Source organism: Triticum dicoccoides, chromosome 3B (genome assembly GCF_002162155.2).
Source record: "Triticum dicoccoides isolate Atlit2015 ecotype Zavitan chromosome 3B, WEW_v2.0, whole genome shotgun sequence".
Lineage (NCBI taxonomy): Eukaryota > Viridiplantae > Streptophyta > Magnoliopsida > Poales > Poaceae > Triticum > Triticum dicoccoides.
In genome coordinates this window covers 193,585,651-193,606,620 of record NC_041385.1, presented here as the reverse complement: position 1 = coordinate 193,606,620, position 20,970 = coordinate 193,585,651, and positions in this window count along the sequence as shown.

Genomic DNA, 20,970 nt, shown 5'->3' with positions numbered 1-20,970 from the left:
GGGTCGAATTGCAGCCCTAAGCCGGTTTATCAGCCGCTTGGGAGAGAAGGTGATCCCACTGTATAAGATGTTAAAGAAAACATACAATTTTGTCTAGAGTGACGCGGCTAATGCGACGTTTGAGGACTTGAAGAGACAGCTGGTTGAACCGCCAGTTCTTGCTGCTCCGGTTGATAAAGAACCCATGTTATTATATGTAGCTACTAATGCTCGGGCTGTCAGCGTAGCCATTATGGTCGAACGCAAGGAGGTTGGGAAGGAATATCCGGTTCAAAGGCCGGTTTATTATATCAACGAGGTGTTAATTGAGTCAAAGCAAAGATATCCGCATTGGCAGAAGCTAGTGTATGGGGTTTTCATGGCAAGTCGGAAGCTTAAATAGTACTTTCAGGCCCATCCCATCACAGCGGTCAGTTCTGCTCCTTTCGGGGATATAATCCAGAACAGGGAGGCAACTGGCCGGGTTGCTAAGTGGGCTATTGAGCTTGGACCACACGGTTTGAAATACATGCCTCGTACAGCCATTAAGTCCCAGACTCTTGTGGATTTCATCAACGACTGGACTGAGTTGCAGGCACTAGAAGACAAATCGGACAGCACATACTGGACTATCCACTTTGATGGGTCCACACAGTTGGAGGGCTTGGGGGCTGGAGTTGTCCTTATTTCCCCTCGAGGTGATAAAATTTGTTATGTTCTCCGTTTAATGTTTCCTTGTACTAACAATGCAGCTGAGTACGAGGCCTTACTCCATGGTATCCATGTGGCCAAGGAAATGAACTTAAGCTGGGTTCGCTGCTTTGGAGATTCTGATCCGGTGGCTCAACAAGTTTCTAGCACTTGGGACTCTAAGGATTCCCTCATGGCGGCTTACAGGTGAGAGGTGGATGTTGTGGCTCGTCACTTCAAAGGTTATCAGGTTGAGCACATTGATCGGTGCAAAAACGAAGCAGCAGATGCTTTAAGCCGGCTGGGGTCTCAACGTAAACCGGTGCCGCCCAATACCTTTCTGGATATCCTGCATAACCCATCTGTAAGGTTGCCCACAGAGGAGGATTTGGTTATTCCTGATCCGGAGGCACAGTTAGTTGCCGCTTTACACATAATTCCGTATTGGACGGTTCCATATCTGGCGTATATGAGCCGAGGTGAGTTACCAGAAGATGAAGTTCTGGCTAGACAGATAGTCCGGTGATCCAAGTCCATGGTTATTCACAATGTCAAGTTACACCACTGCAGTGTTTCAGGCGTATTCCAACATTGTGTTTCTCCTGAGGAGGGCCAAGACATCTTGCGTGAAATCCATGAAGGCGATTGTGGTCACCATGCCGGTTCAAAATCACTTATTGCTAAAGCTTTTCGTCATGGTTTTTGCTGGTTGACAGCTCATGCCGATCCTGAGGACCTGGTAAAGCGGTGTGATGCTTGTCAGAAGTTTTCACGTCGAGCTCATGTTCCGGCTCAAGAGCTACGGATGATTCCAATAACTTGGTCGTTTGCTACTTGGGGCCTTGATATGGTGGGTCCTTTTAAGCGGTCCAAGGATAAGAAGACCCACCCCTTGGTGGTGGTTGACCAATTTCTAAGTGGGTTGAAGCGGAGCCAGTAAGAAAATGTGACGCAGCCACAACGGTTCAATTCATCAAGAAGGTGATCTTCCGTTTTGGTTTTCCACATAGCATCATCACAGATAATGGCACGAACCTTTCCAAAGGTGAGATGGAGGAATTTTTTCAACGAGAGCACATCCGGCTTGATGTAGCGTCTGTGGCTCACCCCTAGTCTAATGGTCAAGCTGAGAGAGCTAATCAAGAAATCTTGAGGGGTGTCAAGCCCCAGCTTATGGTTCCTTTGAAGCGGACGCCTGGTTGTTGGGTGGAAGAATTACCATCTGTGTTATGGAGCATAAATACCACCCAAACCGATCTACGGGTTATACACATTTCTTCATGGTTTACAGGGCAGAGGCAGTCCTCCCAAGTGATATTCGTCATGATTCGCCCCGGGTTGCCAATTATGTTGAAGCGGACAATGAGCAAGCACTCCAGGAGGCACTGGACCTATTAGATGAGAAGCGGGACATGGCTTTGGCTCATTCAGCGGTTTATCAGCAAGACCCGCAGCATTATCACAGCCGCCGGGTTAAAACAAGAATCTTTCAATAAGGCGACTTAGTGCTCCGGCTCATCCAGGATCAGACCGATATGCACAAGTTATCCCCACCTTGGGAAGGGCCCTTTGTGGTCAGCAAGAATCTGCACAACGGATCATACTACCTCATTGACGTTCGAGAAGACTCACGCAGTTCTGAGGAGGAGACCTGGCGGCCGTGGAACATAGCTCTCCTTCGGCCTTATTACACCTAAGCCATAGGCTCCTCTTATGTACATATTTCGACAATGTATATATTGTGATCAAAATAATAAACCGGCATCCTTGCTATAAGCAGGGCCTCTGCCGTTTTTTCCAATATCTTTTCATTACATGGGGGCTTCAGCTGAAAAAGCGGAGTTCTACCCGTTAAACCGGCTATCACACCACAATACAGCTTGGGAGCTTCACACCCAAGGGGCCAAGAGAGTCTGGATGCTATGCCCAGCTCAAACATAGGCACCCATTGAGCACAGCTCACAAAGTTACTTGGGGGCTCTTTGTGCACTGCAACAAAGAGTTTGAAAAGACCCTTGTAATATTCTATCAAGCACGGCTTGGAAGCCTGGTGTATTCACCTAAAACCCCGGGTTAACCTGCCTTCATCAAGTAAGCCACTCCTATCCAGGTAATCTTGGCATGACCCGCCGAACGTCTGACAAGTCAATCTTATACAGACCCTGAACTTGTCAAAGTTAAAACGACGATTGGTTAGTTGGAGGTCCATCTTAAAAGGCTTTGTCAAATGGTTTAACTTAGTGGCCTGGCAGCCCATGAAAAGCCTCGAATTTGGGCCTGGCAGCCCTTGAAAAGCCTAGACTACACGATTTTATTTGCCTTTGTCAAGATTTTTCTTCTTTGATAGTATTTTATGTTGAATCGGTGTTTATTGACCCGATATGGCTATCAGTCATTTTAAATAGCCTGGTGTTTGTTAACCCGGCTTGGCTGTCAACTACAAGTTGTCAGATCATATTCATTATTAAACCGGTATTTCATAACCCAGTCTGGCTTTGACTACATGTCGCTAGTATGATCATCCGGTGTTCATCGCAACCCGGTGTGACTTAGTACACACCAGCACTGCATGGTGGGAGTTATGAACATTAAAATAGTTGGGTGTTCACCCTTACTGCAATCAAGTTGGTAAACCAACAGCATAATTTCATATCACAGCTATGATCATTTTTTGCTATTTTTGCAACCTTTGTTACCTACCAGGTTTAGTATTGGGCATTATGACCCGTCCGGCGGTAAACCGCCCGAACAGATCTTTTTTATGCAGACACAAGGATTGCATAATATTATGAAGATATAGAAGCCAGGGCCACAAATATCATGGCGGATCAAACAAAGTCATATATCAGGGCACGATGGCAGCAGATCAAAGTATGCCAACTAGCCTATTACAAGGCGCTTTAAGGCCCAAAATAACTGATTGTTCTTTACACAGAACACAATCTGTGAAAATCAACCCAGTTGCTGGATTAAGACTCATCGTCGGGTTGACGTGAGGTTGATGGATCTTCTGGAGTCGGTTCAACCTCCTCCTCCCCAACCAGTGGCTGGAAGTCAACGGTGGTCCAGTCAATCCGGGTTAAAGCTTGAAAGATAGCCTCTTCACTTATAAGATTGGACGGTTCAATGTCAGGGGCATAAGTGTGCTTACGGATTGGCGGGATAAGATTTTGCACTTCCTTCACAGCAGTGTCAATCCATTGGTTATTTTCATCATAGAAGGACCAATGAACAGACAAGTTAGCCTCTTCCGCCAATTGTCTTGACAGCGGACGCATCTCCTTTGCCAGGGCTTTGAGGGCTTCATTATCAAATGCTGACCCGTTTTCTTGTTCACTCGGATAGCCCTTGGCGATATCAACTGGATCCATGTTAGTTATCCACGCTTTGGCCCGAGTCAGTGCGAACAAAGCGCCAGCCCTGGCAGCAGATCGTTTCATTTCTTCTATCTGTGATGGCGTCATTGACAATTTGGCTAGTGTATCTTTGATCAACATTGGTGCCGGTTTGTTGTATGAGACTGCGCAGATAACTCGTTGGGCACCGGTATATAGTTGCTCTATCAACCTATATGCTGCCTTCAATTTCATCCGCATGTCAGAGCCCAGATGAGAAACACGGCTACCTGTAACGGTTTAAGAATTCGTTGTTAAACCGGATATTTTAGAGATGGTTAATCAAGCTTTGTACATAAGGTACTTACCAAATATCGCAGACGTCATAGCATTTACTTGATGTTTCAACCTGGTTAGCTCTTCTGCCACCGGTTTAAGAGCTACCTCGGCGTCTTCAGCCCGCTTCAACAAAGCAGCCTTTTCAAGTTCCCAGTTGGCACGTTTAGTCCTGAAACCGTCTTTCAGTTGTTCCATGGCTGTCAAAGCACCTTTTAGTTCATCTTTGGCCTTGGAGGTCTCTGCTTGCTGGGACTTGATATTCTCTTGAAGATCGGAAATTTGGGAACCTTTATTGTTTATATCGGCCTGCAACAGACAGACGATGAAGATGTTAATATTTTTCTCAAAAGTCCCAAGCATATAACCAGTTATACACTTGGCACTTGGGGGCTAATGTGGATTGCTTCTTTCCTGCTGATTATTTAAAGTCCCAAGGCTCAATACAAGTATTAATCTTGGCACTTGGGGGCTAATGTGTATTTGATCAAATAATAAAAAGGCAAGGGAATTGACAAAATGCAGTATGGAACATAAAGTCCCGGTTCATCTTGATAAGATCAACCGGCCCTTGGGGGCTACTCAGTTGAAGTGTTCTTTATCCCAAAAGTCCCGATTTATCTTCAAGAGACAAACCGACCATTGGGGGCTAAAATGAAGTGGATATATAGAACAAGAAAGATTAAAGTGTTTGGAAGATTACCTCATAGCGCTCCTTCATCATGTTCACCAAACCGGCCTCATAATCTCGGCTTGTGTATAGGCGGTTTAGGAATCCGGAATGAAGCTCCTGGGCAGTAAGGTTAACATAGTTGGATAAATCTGTCTTCTCTTTCCCCTTGCCCATAGCAACAAATTCTTCCTTGGCAGTATGCTTTGATAAGGCAACCGGATTGCCTGGGACGGTGTGAGCAGTACCGAAGATAATAACATCATCATCGCCACCTTTTGACGGGTTCGGCGGATTGACGATATCCCTGGCTGGGCTCGGCGAATCAGCAGCTGGACTTGGAGGAGTAGCATGCGGGCTTGCTGGATCAACATGAGTAGCCGGGTTAGCTTCCAGTGGATCAGCATCAGTGTTTGGACCTTGTGGGGCAGAATCATCCATGACAATGTCAGTGTCTCTACCAGCGCCTTCTGGGGTCCTCTCCTGTTCAACTTCATCAGTGGGGGTACTGGTTTTGGCTTTCTTGCTCAGTCGGGCTTTGGCACTATAATATAAATTAAAGGTTAGTATGGTAAACCGACGCATGAAGGAAAAAAGCTGAAGGGCAGTATACTTACCCAGCAACGTTCTTGAGGGGAGGCAGTTGAGTGGTTGATGAGTCACCAGATGAAGAATTGGAAGTCACCTAATAATTCGAATCAGACGGATTAAGTGGGTATCAGAAGCAACCCGCCAAGGGATAAGGTTTATTAAAAGAGTAAGAGACCTCTGGACGATGCTTCCGGTTTGGAGTGTCCGGTAAACCGGAGGAAGTGACTTGCTGGCCACTGTGTCGGGTTGTGCAACAACCTTCATGTTGTTGTGTCTTCAAAGAAAATTGTGGATCCAAATGAGCAAGGGGGTGAGAGTATTTTACTTTCTGAACTGCACGGCGAAGTTTTTGAACTGGCACATGATCTGAATCGGAGGAAAGGGAGATTACCTCTACATGGTCGGCACGACTGGCTTCCGCATCATCCTGGTAATAGTTGTTGTCAATAAGGTGTACGAAAAATAAGCCAAGGGAGTCAAGTTCTACCTCTTCTTCCGATTCCTCGATATCTTTGGGCGGATTAGAGGACTCGGCGGTTCTCTTCTTGGCTGGTTTCTTTGTGACTTTGCTTTTGGCACGAGGAGCCCTCGCCGGTTTATCTTGAGCTTTCCTCTTCTAGAAGGAATCTTTGGCTTGTAAAAATTAAACAAAGGATTATTATAACAGTGTTAAAATAGAGACGGATCAAAAAGCACAAGGTTAAAAAATTTACCGCTGGCATTTGTTGGAGGCAGAAAAAGGACGCAGCCCAGTTTTGCTGCATTCTGCGATCGGTTCGTCCAGCATCTTCATCACAGATTGAGTGACTTCATCATCAGTCATTTCTATTTCATGATACCGTTGAGGATCCTTGATGTTGCCGGTATACTCATGCATCAACCCGGAGCGGCGGCTTAAAGGTAGGATACCCCATGAAACCCAGCAATGAACGAGGTCAATGCTGGTTAAGCCATTTGCTAGGAAGGCCCGGAGCTTGGCAAGTTGAGGTGCGTAAGTCTGTCGTTCTTTGGCAGTGAGCCGTTGAGGCAGTGGATGGCCATTGCTGAATCGGTGAGCATGGTAACCCGGCAAAGGATTTTCTTCAACAGGAGCAGTGTTCTGACAATAAAACCATGTTTGGTTCCAGTCTTTGGGGTGGCTGTGATGTTTGGCATGAGGGAAATCAACTTCTTTCCTCTTCTGGATCGACACTCCACCAAGTTCAGTGTTGGGACCATTAGAGAATTCAGTTCGGCGGTTTAGATGGAAAAAGTCCGGGAAGATCTCAATAGATGGTTCTTCTTGAAGGTAAACTTCACAGAATACTTGGAAATTACATAGGTTGGACACAGAACTTGGTCCAATATCTTGTGGATGGAGTTGGAAGCTATCAAGTACATCCCGGAAAAACTTTGATCCGGGAGGGCTAAATCCCCGGTCTAGATGCTTCATGAACACACTCACTTCTCCATCTTGAGGTTCAGGAGGGCATTCAGGGCCAGGGACTCGCAAATGAAGGACATTTTTCTTGGCCAAAGCGCCAGTCAGAACATATCCATTGAGTTGTGTTTCTGTGATCCGGGAAGGAACCCAATTGCAAGCAGCGAATTGGTTGGTCATTTTGGAAAACAAACTGTAAAAGAAATGTGAAGGCCGGTTTACGATTCAAGGTTGATGTGCACTAACCGGTGTTAAATCGGGGAATTTAATCAGGGCATATATGTAAGGTAAACCGAAAACTACTAATCAAGTCAAGATGGCGGTTTAAGTGAGGGCTAATGGCATATGGCGGATTATCAACTACTAAAGATTAAACCTCCTTTAATGGAATAAGTAGATCTAAAATCTACTAAGTGTTGCAGAAACAAGTTTCACAAGATGGTTATATAATTTTGGATCTATAGTGGTTCAGTAAAGAAATTTTTCTGAGCCCTACAATGGCGTCAAGCGGAACATAGAAGGTTCAGATAAGGATCTATCCAGGAACAACAAGATGTTGTAGTACGGCAGATTAAAACTACAGATCCAGCCGCAAAAGGAAACTATCAGGCCTAGCTAGATTCAGTAAGATGCTAAAGGAAAAGCAGATAAGCGCTGATGAACACCGACGAACACTGAAGAAATTTTGAAACCCTAATGCAGATTTAATAAGTGAAGGAAGGGAATATTTACCAGGGCCACGCTGCGGCGCAAGAGTGTTGCAGATGTCTGGTACAAACAGGTTGATGCAGCGGCCTAGTCGGTGCAGGGTCGACGGTGGCGGCGATGCTTGAGTGCTTCGGGGTCGCGAGGAAGAAGACGATGCGAAGAGGCAAGGGGGAAAATGGAAGGACCCCAGTCTTATATATAAAGGAAAGGGGATAAGCGGCAGGCCAAGAATCGAGGGGCCTAAAGCGGCAAAAGGGGGCGCAGCTGTCGCCTCGATCTTCGGGAATTAATTAAATGAAGAGAATCTTTATTATCTTTTTATACAGAGATGATGTCTTGACGATTCACTGCAGCGTTCAGAAGATGACATCATGGCGGTTTACCAAAGTTTACAGGGAGAAGACAACATGGCGGTTTACGAGAATCATTAGAAGATGTTCACGAAATTTTTCTAAGTATTGAAGATTGGCATGAACAGGTTCAAATCAATCTGGGGCCTAATGTTGAGGATATAACTACTGAGTGTAAACCGCCCAAGAGGGGCCGGTTCACGCTCAACTGTACTGAAGCCCAGGAAGACAAAGAAGATGGCGCTTTACTGATAAGGCTTCGAGGCCCAGAGCCCAGAGGCGGATTAGGGCCCATAGTGGTAAACCTCCATAGTTGTATAACTTGTATTGTAAGTTAGGGAAAGGGAGAGACCGAGCCGGACACTTGTATGAGCCGGCCTCGGGACTCTGTAAATCGGCCGGGCGTCACCCTGTGTATATAAAGGGACGACCCGGTGGCGGTTCAGGAACAAGAAACAATAACTCGAGACTCAGGCAAAGCGTATTCGCTCCCTGGTCATCGAAACCCCATCAATTCCATCACAACTAGACGTAGGCTTTACCTTCATCGTAAGGGGCCGAACTAGTATAAAACTCTCGTGTCCCTTGTCTGGTTTAACCCCTTCAAGTTAATCTTGTTGCGATGGCTCCACGACTAAGTCCTTCCATTAGGACATCTGACGTGATATTTCCACGACAGGGGTGTTCCGGAAAGTTTCCTTTATGTGTTCTTCCGATGTCAAAGTTTGGATAATATTGCTTTCAACATTAATGGGTTTACCTGAGATATAGTATTTTATTCGTTGCCCATTGACAACCTTTGGGTTAGTGCCTTCGGTATTATTTATTTTGATAGCTCCGGATTGATAGACCACCTCGATGACATAGGGTCCTTCCCATTTGGAGAGGAGTTTTCCTGCAAAGAATCTGAAATGAGAGTTGTACAAAAGAACATATTCTCCAACCTTGAAATCACGCTTTTGGATTCTTTTGTCATGCCATCTTTTAACTTTTTGTTTGAATAATTTTGCATTTTCGTAAGCCCGGGTTCTCCATTCATCTAATGAGCTAATATCAAATAACCTCTTTTCACCAGAAAGTTTGAAATCATAATTGAGTTCTTTAATTGCACAAAATGCTTTGTGTTCTAACTCAACAGGCAAATGACAAGCTTTTCCATAAACCATTTATATGGAGACATACCCATAGGATTTTTATATGCTGTTATATAAGCCCAAAGTGCATCATCTAATTTCTTAGACCAATTCTTCTAGGACCTATTGACAGTATTTTGTAAGATTAGCTTCATTTCTCTATTGCTAAGTTCAACTTGACCACTAGACTGAGGATGATAAGGTGATGCAATTCTATGGTTAACATCATACTTAGCAAGCATTTACGGAAAACACCGTGAATAAAGTGTGAACCACCATCAGTCATTAAATATCTAGGGACTCCAAACCTTGGGAAAATAACTTCCTTAAGCATTTTAATAGAGGTGTTGTGATAGGCACTACTAGTTGGAATATCTTCTATCCACTTAGTAACATAATCAACAGGAACCAAAATATGTGTATACCCGTTAGAGGAAAGAAAAGGTCCCTTGAAATCTAATCCCCAAACATCAAATGGTTCAATAGCAAGTTAATAATTCATAGGCATTTCTTGACGCTTACCGATATTACCTATTCTTTGGCATTCATCACAAGATGAGACAAAAATACGGGCATCTTTGAAGAGAGTAGGCCAATAAAAACCAGCTTGCAATACCTTATGAGCGGTTATGTCTCCCGCGTGATGTCCTCCATAAGCTTCGGAGTGACATTTCCGTAGGATTTGTTCCTGTCCATGCTCAGGTACACAATATCTAATAATACCATCTACTCCTTCTTTATAAAGATGTGGGTCATCCCAAATGTAATGTCTTAAATCATAGAAGAATTTTTTCTTTTGTTGGTATGTGAAGCTAGGTGGTATGTATTTAGCAACAATATAATTAGCATAGTCATAATACCAAGGTGTACTATTATAAACATTTATTGCAGCTAGTTTTTCATCAGGAAAGCTATCATTAATAGGTTGTGGGTCATCAGAATAATTTCAAGCCTAGACAAATTATCAGTTATGGGGTTCTCTGCTCCTTTCCTATCAGTGATATGCAAATCGAATTCTTGTAGCAGAAGAACCCACCTAATGAGTCTAGGTTTAGCATCTTTCTTTTCCATAAGATATTTTATAGCAGCATGATCGGTGTAAACAATTACTTTAGAATAAACAATGTAAGATCTGAATTTATCACAAGCAAACACCACTGCTAAGAATTCTTTTTTAGTAGTAGCATAGTGTCGTTGAGCACCGTCTAGAGTTTTACTAGCAATATGATAACATTCAGTTTCTTATCAACTCTTTGTCCTAGAATAGCACCAACATCATAATCACTAGCATCACACATAATCTCAAAAGGCAAGTTCCAATCAGGTGGTTGAACAACATGTGCAGTAATTAAGGCTTTCTTTAGTGTTTCAAAGGCTTCCAAACAATCATCATCAAACACAAAGGGAATATCCTTTTGCAAAAGATTTGTACGAGGACTAGAAATTTTAGAAAAGTCTTTGATAAACCTCCTATAGAAACCAGCATGAACAAGGAAACTACGAATAGCTTTGATATCTTTAGGACATGGCATTTTCTCAATTGCATCAACCTTGGCTTTATCCACCTCAATGCCTCTTTCAGAAATTTTATGGCCCAAGACAATACCTTCGTTAACCATAAAGTGGCACTTATCCCAGTTCAAGACAAGATTTGTTTATTCACATCTCTGCAAGACTCGATCAAGATTGCTTAAACAATCATCAAAAGACTTCCCATAAACAGAAAAGTCATCCATGAAAACCTCAACAATCTTTTCACAAAAATCAGAGAAGATAGCAGTCAGACATCTTTGAAAGGTAGCAGGTGCATTACCTAAACCAAAAGGCATATGTCTATAAGCAAATGTTCCAAAAGGACAAGTAAAAGTGGTATTTTATTGATCATGTTGTAAAACAGGTATTTTTGAAAAGCCAAAAAATCCATCAAGAAAGCAAAAAATGTGTGTGCTTAGATAATCTTTCTAACATTTGATCAATAAAAGGGAGAGGGTAATGATCTTTTCTAGTAGCTTTTGTCGGCGTCCTGGACTTGGGGATATTCGGTCCTGCCTGCGTGCGTCCTCGACACGAGCACGATGATGTGGAGGTCGGTCGTAGCCACCGTTGCTCGAGCTCTCGTCCAAGGAGGAGCTGCCGCCACGAGAGGAGGAGCGCGCGTCGCCAAGGCCAGGTTCGCCGTCGCCACCATCGTTGTCGTTGCTGTCCTTCAGGCAGCACCCCATGCAGCGGCCGTCCCCCCTATACACCCTCACGTAGAGGGTCGCCAGGCCATAGTACTTGAAGTGGAGGGTGCACCTTCCGCCAAGGCCAGGCGAGCGGGTAAAAGTCTGCCAGCCACGGGCCAGCACCATGCTGCCAGAGGCGGAAACCTCAAGGCTGAGCCATGAGGCTCTGCTGCAGCACCCATCAGCCTGCAGCCAGAGGGCAGCAAGCCCCGAAGAAGGAAGCTCGCCGGAGAAGAAGCAAGGGAGCCAGAGCGAGGTGCCAGCCGGGCTCTCCGACCACACCATGAACTCGGGAAGCACCTCCATCAAAAAAAAGTGCGGCGAGACGGGCGCATGATCACAGTGCGCCTCCCTTCGTCATGGGGGTTGCTCCGAGGATGGTAGCCCCTCCGCGGAAAGAGGTGCCATGGCGGGCGCCCGGCGCGATGTTGCCTTTGGGGGGTGCGTGCCCGAGCCCACTGGATGCTGCCGGAGGGACCGCATGGTGCTTGCGGGAATGGCCACGGCCCCTCTTGGGATGAGGAGAGGTTGGCCCCTCCTTGGGGGCCTTCCCTTTCTCGGCCGCTGAGAACCTCTTCGGCGACGCCATGGGAGCAAGACAGAGAGGGAAGAAGCAGGCGGGAGCAAGACGAAGGAAAGATGGACAGGGGGCTCTGCCCCTCCCTCACATTTATAGCCAAGGGGGGCTAACCGCCGGCCTCCACGACCTCGCGCCATCATAACCCTCTGCATGCAGCATCGACCAGTCAAGTCGAGCAGTTGCCGAGGCAGCGTGGGGAAGCGAAGTCGCCCACGTCCAATCAGTTGCCACGCGTCATCAAAGCCGCAGGCGGTTAGGGCCCGCGGCGCTCCACACTTGCCCTTTGGATTCGCGTGGAAGCCAAGTCCGAGCGTGCCTTGGGCCGGGGGGCTACTGTCAATGTCCTGGAATTGGGGGTATCTAGTCCTACCTGCCTGTGGCCCACCACGTGGCTCCATCGATGGCCTGGTATGGCCCAGCTCTAGCATCAACGCAGCAAGACCCTCACGAGAGACCAAGCCTCGCAAGGCGGACGATCCCAAGACCCCTGAAGGAGTTGGCCTCCTCAGGAGGGCTCCTGAGGGGAGGAGAGATCTATGCAACTACCTCATGAGACACAGCTGACGTGAGCCATGACGACCAAGGCCAAGCAGGCGCCAGGCGGGTGCAGAGCGCGGGTTTCCTCTTCGGTGCAAGGGAAGCAAGCCACAGGCATGGTGTCCCGAGGAATCAGCCAAAGGTTTCCATTCTGGTGCAACAAGACCAAGACCGCCAAGACGGCAGGACGGATGTCATCACCGAGCCCACCGCAGCGTCACGACTAGAGGCTTTTCGCAGGCGAAGACTACTTTTGTCAGGATAGACTGTACTACTTGTCCCCTTTCTAATCCTGCCATTGTGGAATCCATCTCCACTCATATTTGGGAAGAGGACCAAGGCCACTATATACAGGACTTAGCCACCACCATAGTGGGGAGAGGACTTTCCACCCTGAGCACCACACCAGCTCAAGTACACCTCACCTCCTGAGGCTTGTTCATCCTTGTAAATAGTTCATCCATAGCCCCTCAAGGCAATCCACCACACCACACTGGATTAGGGTATTACACCACAACGGTGGCCCAAACCAGTATAAATCTCTGTGTCTTTGTGTCTCTGTTAGCTCTATGCGCTAGGCTAGGAGGGATCGCGAGTAGGCAGGACACAGAGGGATCTCCTGTCAGGGTCCGGGCGTTCGATGAAACGCAGCAGGACGCCACGCGAAGGATGGATCTCATGCTGGGAGAGAAACGCAGCCGTCAAGCCTCGCTCCGGGCAGCGAGGTACCAGCAGGCGCTGCGGCGGTACCACTACCGCAGCGTTCGCTCCAAGACGTTAGAGGTGGGTGATCTCGTCCTAAGGCGGGTGCTCTCCAGGGAGGGGCTGAATAAGCTCTCTCCCATGTGGGAGGGCCCGTTTAGCGTTGCCAGTGTCTCTAGTCCTGGCGCCGCGCGCCCGGAGACACAGGACGGGGTCCCCATCAAGAACGCCTTGAACATCCAGCACCTCCAGAAGTTCTACCCCTGGAGAAAGGCTCCGGCCTTTGAAGAAAGGCTTCGGCCTGTGAAGGTCTCTGTTCGTGACACTCTCACGTAATAATGAGTGGGGTTGTACACACCCTGGAGTCTCCTGAGAGTAGCCCTGGGGCCTCATGGGGGCTCCCTCCCACGTCCTAGTGGTAGCACTTAGCTCCACGCTGGTGAGAAGACTAGATTAGGTGCCGGACGCGGCTGTTCATTTGCTTTTTGAAGTTGCTTTCGGTTTTCTTAGTAAGTTTTTCAATGGATTTGGTATTTTCGAGCGCTGGCTCCTCAAGTGCGTTTTTTCCTAAGCTGCTTCGGTCTAAGGACGTGAGGGAGGTGGCAGTCGCTCGCCCCTTCTCCTCGCGCTCCTCGCGCGTGGGGCTAGGTAGGTGTGTGCGCCCACGGCCTGCCTTTGCGCGCACGCACCGCGCCGAACCTCGTCATTTCGGCTTTATCCTCGCGAGGAGCCCTTGATCGAGTCCTTTGGCGCCAGCACCGCTCATGTCCGTGCCCCCCGTGCAGCGCGACGTGGTGCATCAGGCCCCTAACCTAAGGCAGGGGGCTCGCCTAAGGGGGAACAAGTCGCTCGACAGATTTTCTCTTCTTACAAAGGATAGCTCTGCCCTGCCGCGGCTCCTGAGGGCACAAGATGTATCTCTTGAGGGCATAGGGTGTACGCCCTGGGGGGCTGTCAAGTACCTAAGTACAGGTTCTCATGAGGAGGAGGACAACTGCACGTATCAAGCTAAGCCTTCCTACCTTGACCCGCTCAAATTACAAACACTGCAACACGGCATCAAGGACGGCAACCATAACATGAAAAGGCATAACAGCAGTAGTTCATTACACGCCCTCGTAGGGTACATCCTTCTTTTTTTTATATTTGCATGAGAAAGAAAAAGCTAAACAAAGAAGGCCCGAAGGCGTGCAGGCTTCGAACCAGCGCCACATCCACAAGCAGCGCCTCAAGGTAGCTCGGCGCTCCACCAGTACTCCCACAGGAGATCTTGGGCCACCGGCCTTGAGTCCAAGTTCGCCGGCCCCCAGCTTCAGGTTGGGCTCTTCTCCGGCTTAACTAGAGCGCTGCGACGGGACGAGCCACCGGCGTCCTTGACACGAGCACGACGACGCGGAGGCCGGTCATAGCCACCGCTGCTCGAGCTCTCATCCGAGGAGGAGCTGCCACCACGATAGGAGGAGCGCGCGTCGCCAAGGCCAAGTTTGTCGTCGCCACCATCGTCGTCGCTGTTGTCCTCCATGCAGCACCCCACGTGGCGGCCGTCCCCCCTCAACACCCTCACGTAGAGGGTCGCTAGGATGTCGTACTTGAAGTGGAGGGCGCACCTTCCGCCCAGGCCACGCGCGCGGGCGAAAGTCTGGTGAAACAAGACCAAGACTGCCAGGACGGCAAGACGGATGTCATCACCGAGCCGACCGCAGCGTCACGACCAGAGGCTTTTCGCAGGCGAAGACTACTTTTGTCAGGATAGACTGCACTACTTGTCCCCTTTCAAATCCCGCCGTTGTGGAATCCCTTCCCACTCATATTTGGGAAGAGGACCAAGGCCACTATATATAGGACTTAGCCACCACCATAGTGGGGAGAGGACTTTCCACCCCGAGCACCACACTAGCTCAAGAACACCTCACCTCCTGAGGCTTGTTCATCCTTGTAACTAGTTCATCCATAGCCCCTCGAGGCAATCCACCACACCACACTGGATTAGGGTATTACACCACAACGGTGGCCCGAACCAGTATAAATCTCTGTGTCTTTGTGCCTCGGTGAGCTCTACGCGCTAGGCTAGGGGGGTCGTGAGTAGGCAGGATGAGAAGATTGAGATCTCCGCATGCACCCTAGAGTTTGAATCTCTCAAGGGTTGTCGGATCCCGAAATCTGACAGCTTTATTTAATTTTCTATAATCAATTACCATCCTATGGCATGTGACAATTCATTGTGGAATAAGCTCATTCTTATCATTAGGAACAACAGTAATACCTCCCTTCTTAGGGACACAATGAACAGGACTTACCCATCTACTATCAGCTATAGGATAGATTATACCTGCTTCGAGAAGTTTCAATATTTCCATTCTTACCACTTATTTCATCTTCAGATTTAACTGACGTTGGTGATCAACAACGAGTTTAGCATCAGGTTCCATATTAATCTTGTGCTGACATAGAGTGGGACTAATTCCCTTAAGATCATCAAGAGTATATCCAATAGCAACCTGGTGCTTCCTTAGAACTTTCAATAGTCTTTCTTCTTCATGTTCTGAAAGGTTAGCACTAATAATAACAGGATATATCTTTTTCTCATCAAGATAAGCATATTCCAAAGTGTCTGGCAATTTTTTAATTCAAACACAGGATCAGCTTTAGGTGGAGGAGGACCTCTTAGAGTTTCAATAGGCAAATTGTGTTTAACCAGAGGTTGTTGTTTGAAAAAGATTCTATCTATTTCATTTCTTTCACGCATATGCAAATCATTTTCATGGTCTAGCAAATATTTTCAGTAGGAGGCACAACAATAGAAGCAAGACCAATAATTTCATCCTTAGCACGCAAATCTTTCTTATGAGGTTGTCTACTAAATTTGGAAAAATTAAGTTCATGAGATTCATCACCAAAGCTAACATCGACAGTTTGTTTCTCACAATCTATTTTGGCATTGACGGTGTTCAAGAAAGGTCTACCAAAAATAGTGGGACAAAAGTCTTCTTGTGGGGAGCTAAGAACAAGAAAATCAGTAGGGTATTTTATTTTCCCACACAAGACTTCAACATCTCTAAGAATCAGAATTGGTGATATAGTATCTCTATTAGCAAGTTTAATAGTGACATCTATGCCTTCTATTTCAACAGGTGTTATTTCATCTTTAATTTCTTGATATAAGGAGAAAGGAATATCACTCACACTAGCACCTAGGTCACATAACCCATGGTAATAGTGATATCCTATCTTAACTGACACAACAGGCATGCCAACAACTGGTCTATGTTTTTTTTTCCTTCTGGTTTGGCAATTCTAGAAGCTTCACCGTAGAAGTAAATAACAAGCCCATCAATACTATCAACTAAGAGATCTTTAACCATAGCAACACTAGGTTCAACTCTGATTTGTTCAGATGGTTTGGGTGTTCTAACATAACTTTTGTTAACCACAGTTGAAGCTTTAACATGTTCCTTCATCCTAACAGGAAAAGGTGGTTTTTCAATATAAGCAGTGGGAACAAGTGGATCAACATTGTAAATTATAGTTTCTTCTTTAGCTTTTACTAGTTCTTTAATTTCCTCTTTAATTGGTGGGTGATATTTAAACCACTTCTCCTTAGGGAGATCAACATGAGTAGCAAAAGATTCACAAAAGGAAGCTACTATCTCAGAGTCAAGTCCATATTTAGTGCTAAACTTTTGAAAAGCATCGATATTCATAAAAGATTTAACACAATAAAACTTAGGTTCAATACCTGAATCTTTACCTTCGTCGAGTTCCCAATCTTCAAAATTGCGTTTAATTCTTTCTAAAAGATCCCACCAGAATTCAATAGTCTTTTTCATAAAAGAGCCAGTACAAGAAGTATCAAGCATGGTTTGATCATTGCGAGAAAGCCGAGCATAAAAGTTCTGAATAATAATTTATCTTGAGAGCCCATGATTGGGGCATGAATATAATATTGACTTAATCCTCCCCCAAGCTAGAGCGATACTTTCTCCTTCACGAGGCCAAAAATTATATACATAATTCCGATCATGATGAACTATATGCATAGGATAATTTTTTTTGATGAAATTCCAATTTCAACCGATTCCAGTTCCAAGATCCAATATCATCGCATATCCTGTACCATGTCAATGCTCCTCCCTTCAAAGATAAAAGGAAAACCTTGTTCTTAGCTTCATCTCCGGGCAAACCTGCAAGCTTAAACAATCCAAAAATTTCATCCACATATATCAAATGCATATCAGGATGTTCGGTTCCATCTCCTGCATAAGGATTAGCTAGCAGTTGTTCTAACATACCCGAAGGAATTTCATATTCAATATTTTCAGTAGGTGCAATAGGTTGAGGGGAAAATAATTGTGGTTTCGGTCAAGGTGAAGATACCCCTAACAAACCCCTCAAAGGATTGTTTTCCATAGTAGCAAGTGACAATAAATTTCAACACGTAGTAATAATGTTTTCTTACCAATTTCCACTTGCCAAGAGCGCTTCACTCCCCGGCAATGGCGCCAAAAAATAGCCATGACGACTCACACGTATATGGGGTCAATTTTAGCCTTTTCGATAAGTAGATTGTCGAACCCAACGAGGAGCAGAAGGAAATGACAAGTGGTTTTCAGCAAGGTAATGTCCGCAAGTGCTAAAGTTGCAAGTAGCGGAGTAGTTTGATAGCAAGATAATTTGTAACGAGCAAGTAACGATAGTAGTAACAAAAGTGCAGCAAGGTAGACCAATCCTTTTGAGGCAAAGGACTGGCCAAAATGGTTTCTTATGATAAGCAAAGTGTTCTTGAGGGTACACGAGAATTTCATCTAGTCACTTTCATCATGTTGGCTTAATTCGTGTTCTTTACTTTGATAATATGATATGTGGGTGGACCGATTCTTAGGTGTTGTTCTTACTTGAACAAACCTCCTACTTATGATTAACCCTTGATAACCCACAAGTATAGGGGATCGCAACAGTTTTCGAGGGTAGAGTATTCAACCCAAATTTATTGATTTGACACAAGGGGAGCCAAAGAATATTCTCAAGTATTAGCAGCTGAGTTTTCAATTCAATCACACCTGAAAGACTTAATATCTACAGCAAAGTATTTAGTAGAAAAGTAGTATGGAAGTAACAGTAATGATGGAAAAAGTAACGGTAGTGGCAACAAAATAGTAACTAAGCAAAGATCAATATATGAAAAGCTCATAGGCAATGGATCAGTGATGGATAATTACGCCGGATGCAATTCGTCATGTAACAATTATAACCTAGGGTGACACAGAACTAGCTCCAGTTCATCAATGTAATGTAGGCATGTATCCCGAATATGGCCATACGTGCTTATAGAAAAGAACTTGCATGACATCTTTTGTCCTACCCTCCCGTGGTAGTGGGGTCCTATTGGAAACTAAGGGATATTAAGGCATCCTTTTAGTTGAGTACCGGACCAAAGCATTAGCACTTAGTGAATACACGAACTCATCATCGGGAAGTGTCCCGACTATTGTCACTCCGAGGTTTGCTTGATCATAACATGTAGTAGGTGACTATAACTTGCAAGATAGGATCAAGAACTCACATTATTCATGAAAACATAATAGGTTCAGATCTCAAATCATGGCAGTCGGGCCCTAGTGACAAGCACTAAGCATGGCAAAGTCATATCAACATCAATCTTACAACATAATGGATACTAGGGATCAAACCCTAACAAAACTAACTCGATTACATGGTAAATCTCATCCAACCCATCACCGTCCAGCAAGCCTACGATGGGATTACTCATGCACGGCGGTGAACATCATGAAATTGGTGATGGAGGATGGTTGATGATGATGATGGCGACGGATTCCCCTCTCCAAAGCCCCGAACAGACTCCAGATCAGCCCTCCCGAGGATGATTAGGGCTTGGCGGCGGCTCTCTATCGTAAAACGCGATGAATCATCCTCCCTGATTTTTTTTCTCCCCAAAAATGAATATATGGAGTTGGAGTTGAGGTCGGTGGAGGTCCAGGGGGCCCACGAGGCAGGGGGCGCGCCTGGCACCCTCTTGGACAGGGTGTGGGCCCCCTGACGTTGATTCTTTTGCCAATATTTTTATTAATTCCAAAACGTGTCTTTGTGGATTTTCATGCCATTCCGAGAACTTTTATTTCTGCACAAAAATAACACCATGGTAGTTCTGCTAAAAACAGCGTCAGTCCGGGTTAGTTCCATTCAAATCATACAAGTTAGAGTCCAAAACAAGGGCAAAAGTGTTTGGAAAAGTAGATATGTTGGAGACGTATCAACTCCCCCAAGCTTAAACCTTTGCTTGTCCTCAAGCAATTCAGTTGACAAACTGAAAGTGATAAAGAAAAACTTTTACAAACTCTGTTTGATCTTGTTGTTGCAAATATGTAAAGCCAACATTCAAGTTTTCAGCAAAGATTATGAACTAACCATATTCACAATAACACTTAGGTCTCATGTTTACTCATATCAATGGCATAATCAACAAGCGAGCAATAACAATAAATCTCGGATGACAACACTTTCTCAAAACAATCATAATATGATATAATAAGATGGTAGCCCGCTAGCCCTTTCTGAGACTGCAAAACAAAAATGCACAGCACCCCTAAAGATCAAGGACTGACTAGACATTGTAATTCATGGCAAAAGAGATCCAGTCACGGTCATACTCAATGTAAATTAATAGCAATGCATGAAAATGACAGCGGTGCTCTCCAACTGGTGCTTTTTAATAAGAGGATGATGACTCAACATAAAAGCAAATAGATAGGCCCTTCACAGAGGGAAGCAGGGATTTGCAGAGGTGCCAAAGCTCAAGTTTTGAAACAGAGATAAATAATATTTTGAGTGGCATACTTTCATTGTCAACATAACAACCAAGAGATCTCGATATATTCCATGCTACCTACATTATAGGAGGTTCCCAAACAGAATGGTAAAGTTTATACTCCCCCACCACCAACGAGCTTCAATCCATGGCTGGCCCGAAACAAAGGGTGTCGTCCAACTAACAACAATCCTAGGGGAGTTTTGTTTGCAATTATTTTGATTTGATTTGAGCATGGGACTGGGATCCCGGTTACCGGCCATTTTCTCGTGAATGATGAGCGGAGTTCACTCATCATGAGAATAACCCACCTGGCATGGAAGATATAGACAACCCTAGTTGATACATGAGCTATTCGAGCATACAAAATAGAATTTCATTTGAAGGTTTGGAGTTTGACGCATACAAATTTAATTGGAACGGCAGGTAAATACCGCATATAGGAAGGTATGGTGGACTCATAAGGCATAACTTTGGGGTTCATGGGAGTGGATGCACAAGTCGTATTCCCGCTTAGTACAAGTGAACGCTAGAAAGAGACTGGGAAGTGACCAACTAGAGAGCGACAACAGTCATGAACATGCATTAAAATTAACCAATAATGCGTGCAAGCATGAGTAGGATATAAATCACCATGAACATAAATATCGTGGATGCTATGTTGATTTTGTTTTAACTACATGCGTGAACATGTGCCAAGTCAAGCCACTCGAATCATTCAAAGGAGGATACCACCCTATCATACCACATCACAACCACTTTAATAGCATGTTGGCATGCAAGACAAACCATTTTAAACTCCTAGCTAATTAAGCATGGCATGAGCAACTATAATCTCTAATTGTCATTGCAAACATGTTTCATTCATAATGGGCTGAATCAGGAATGATG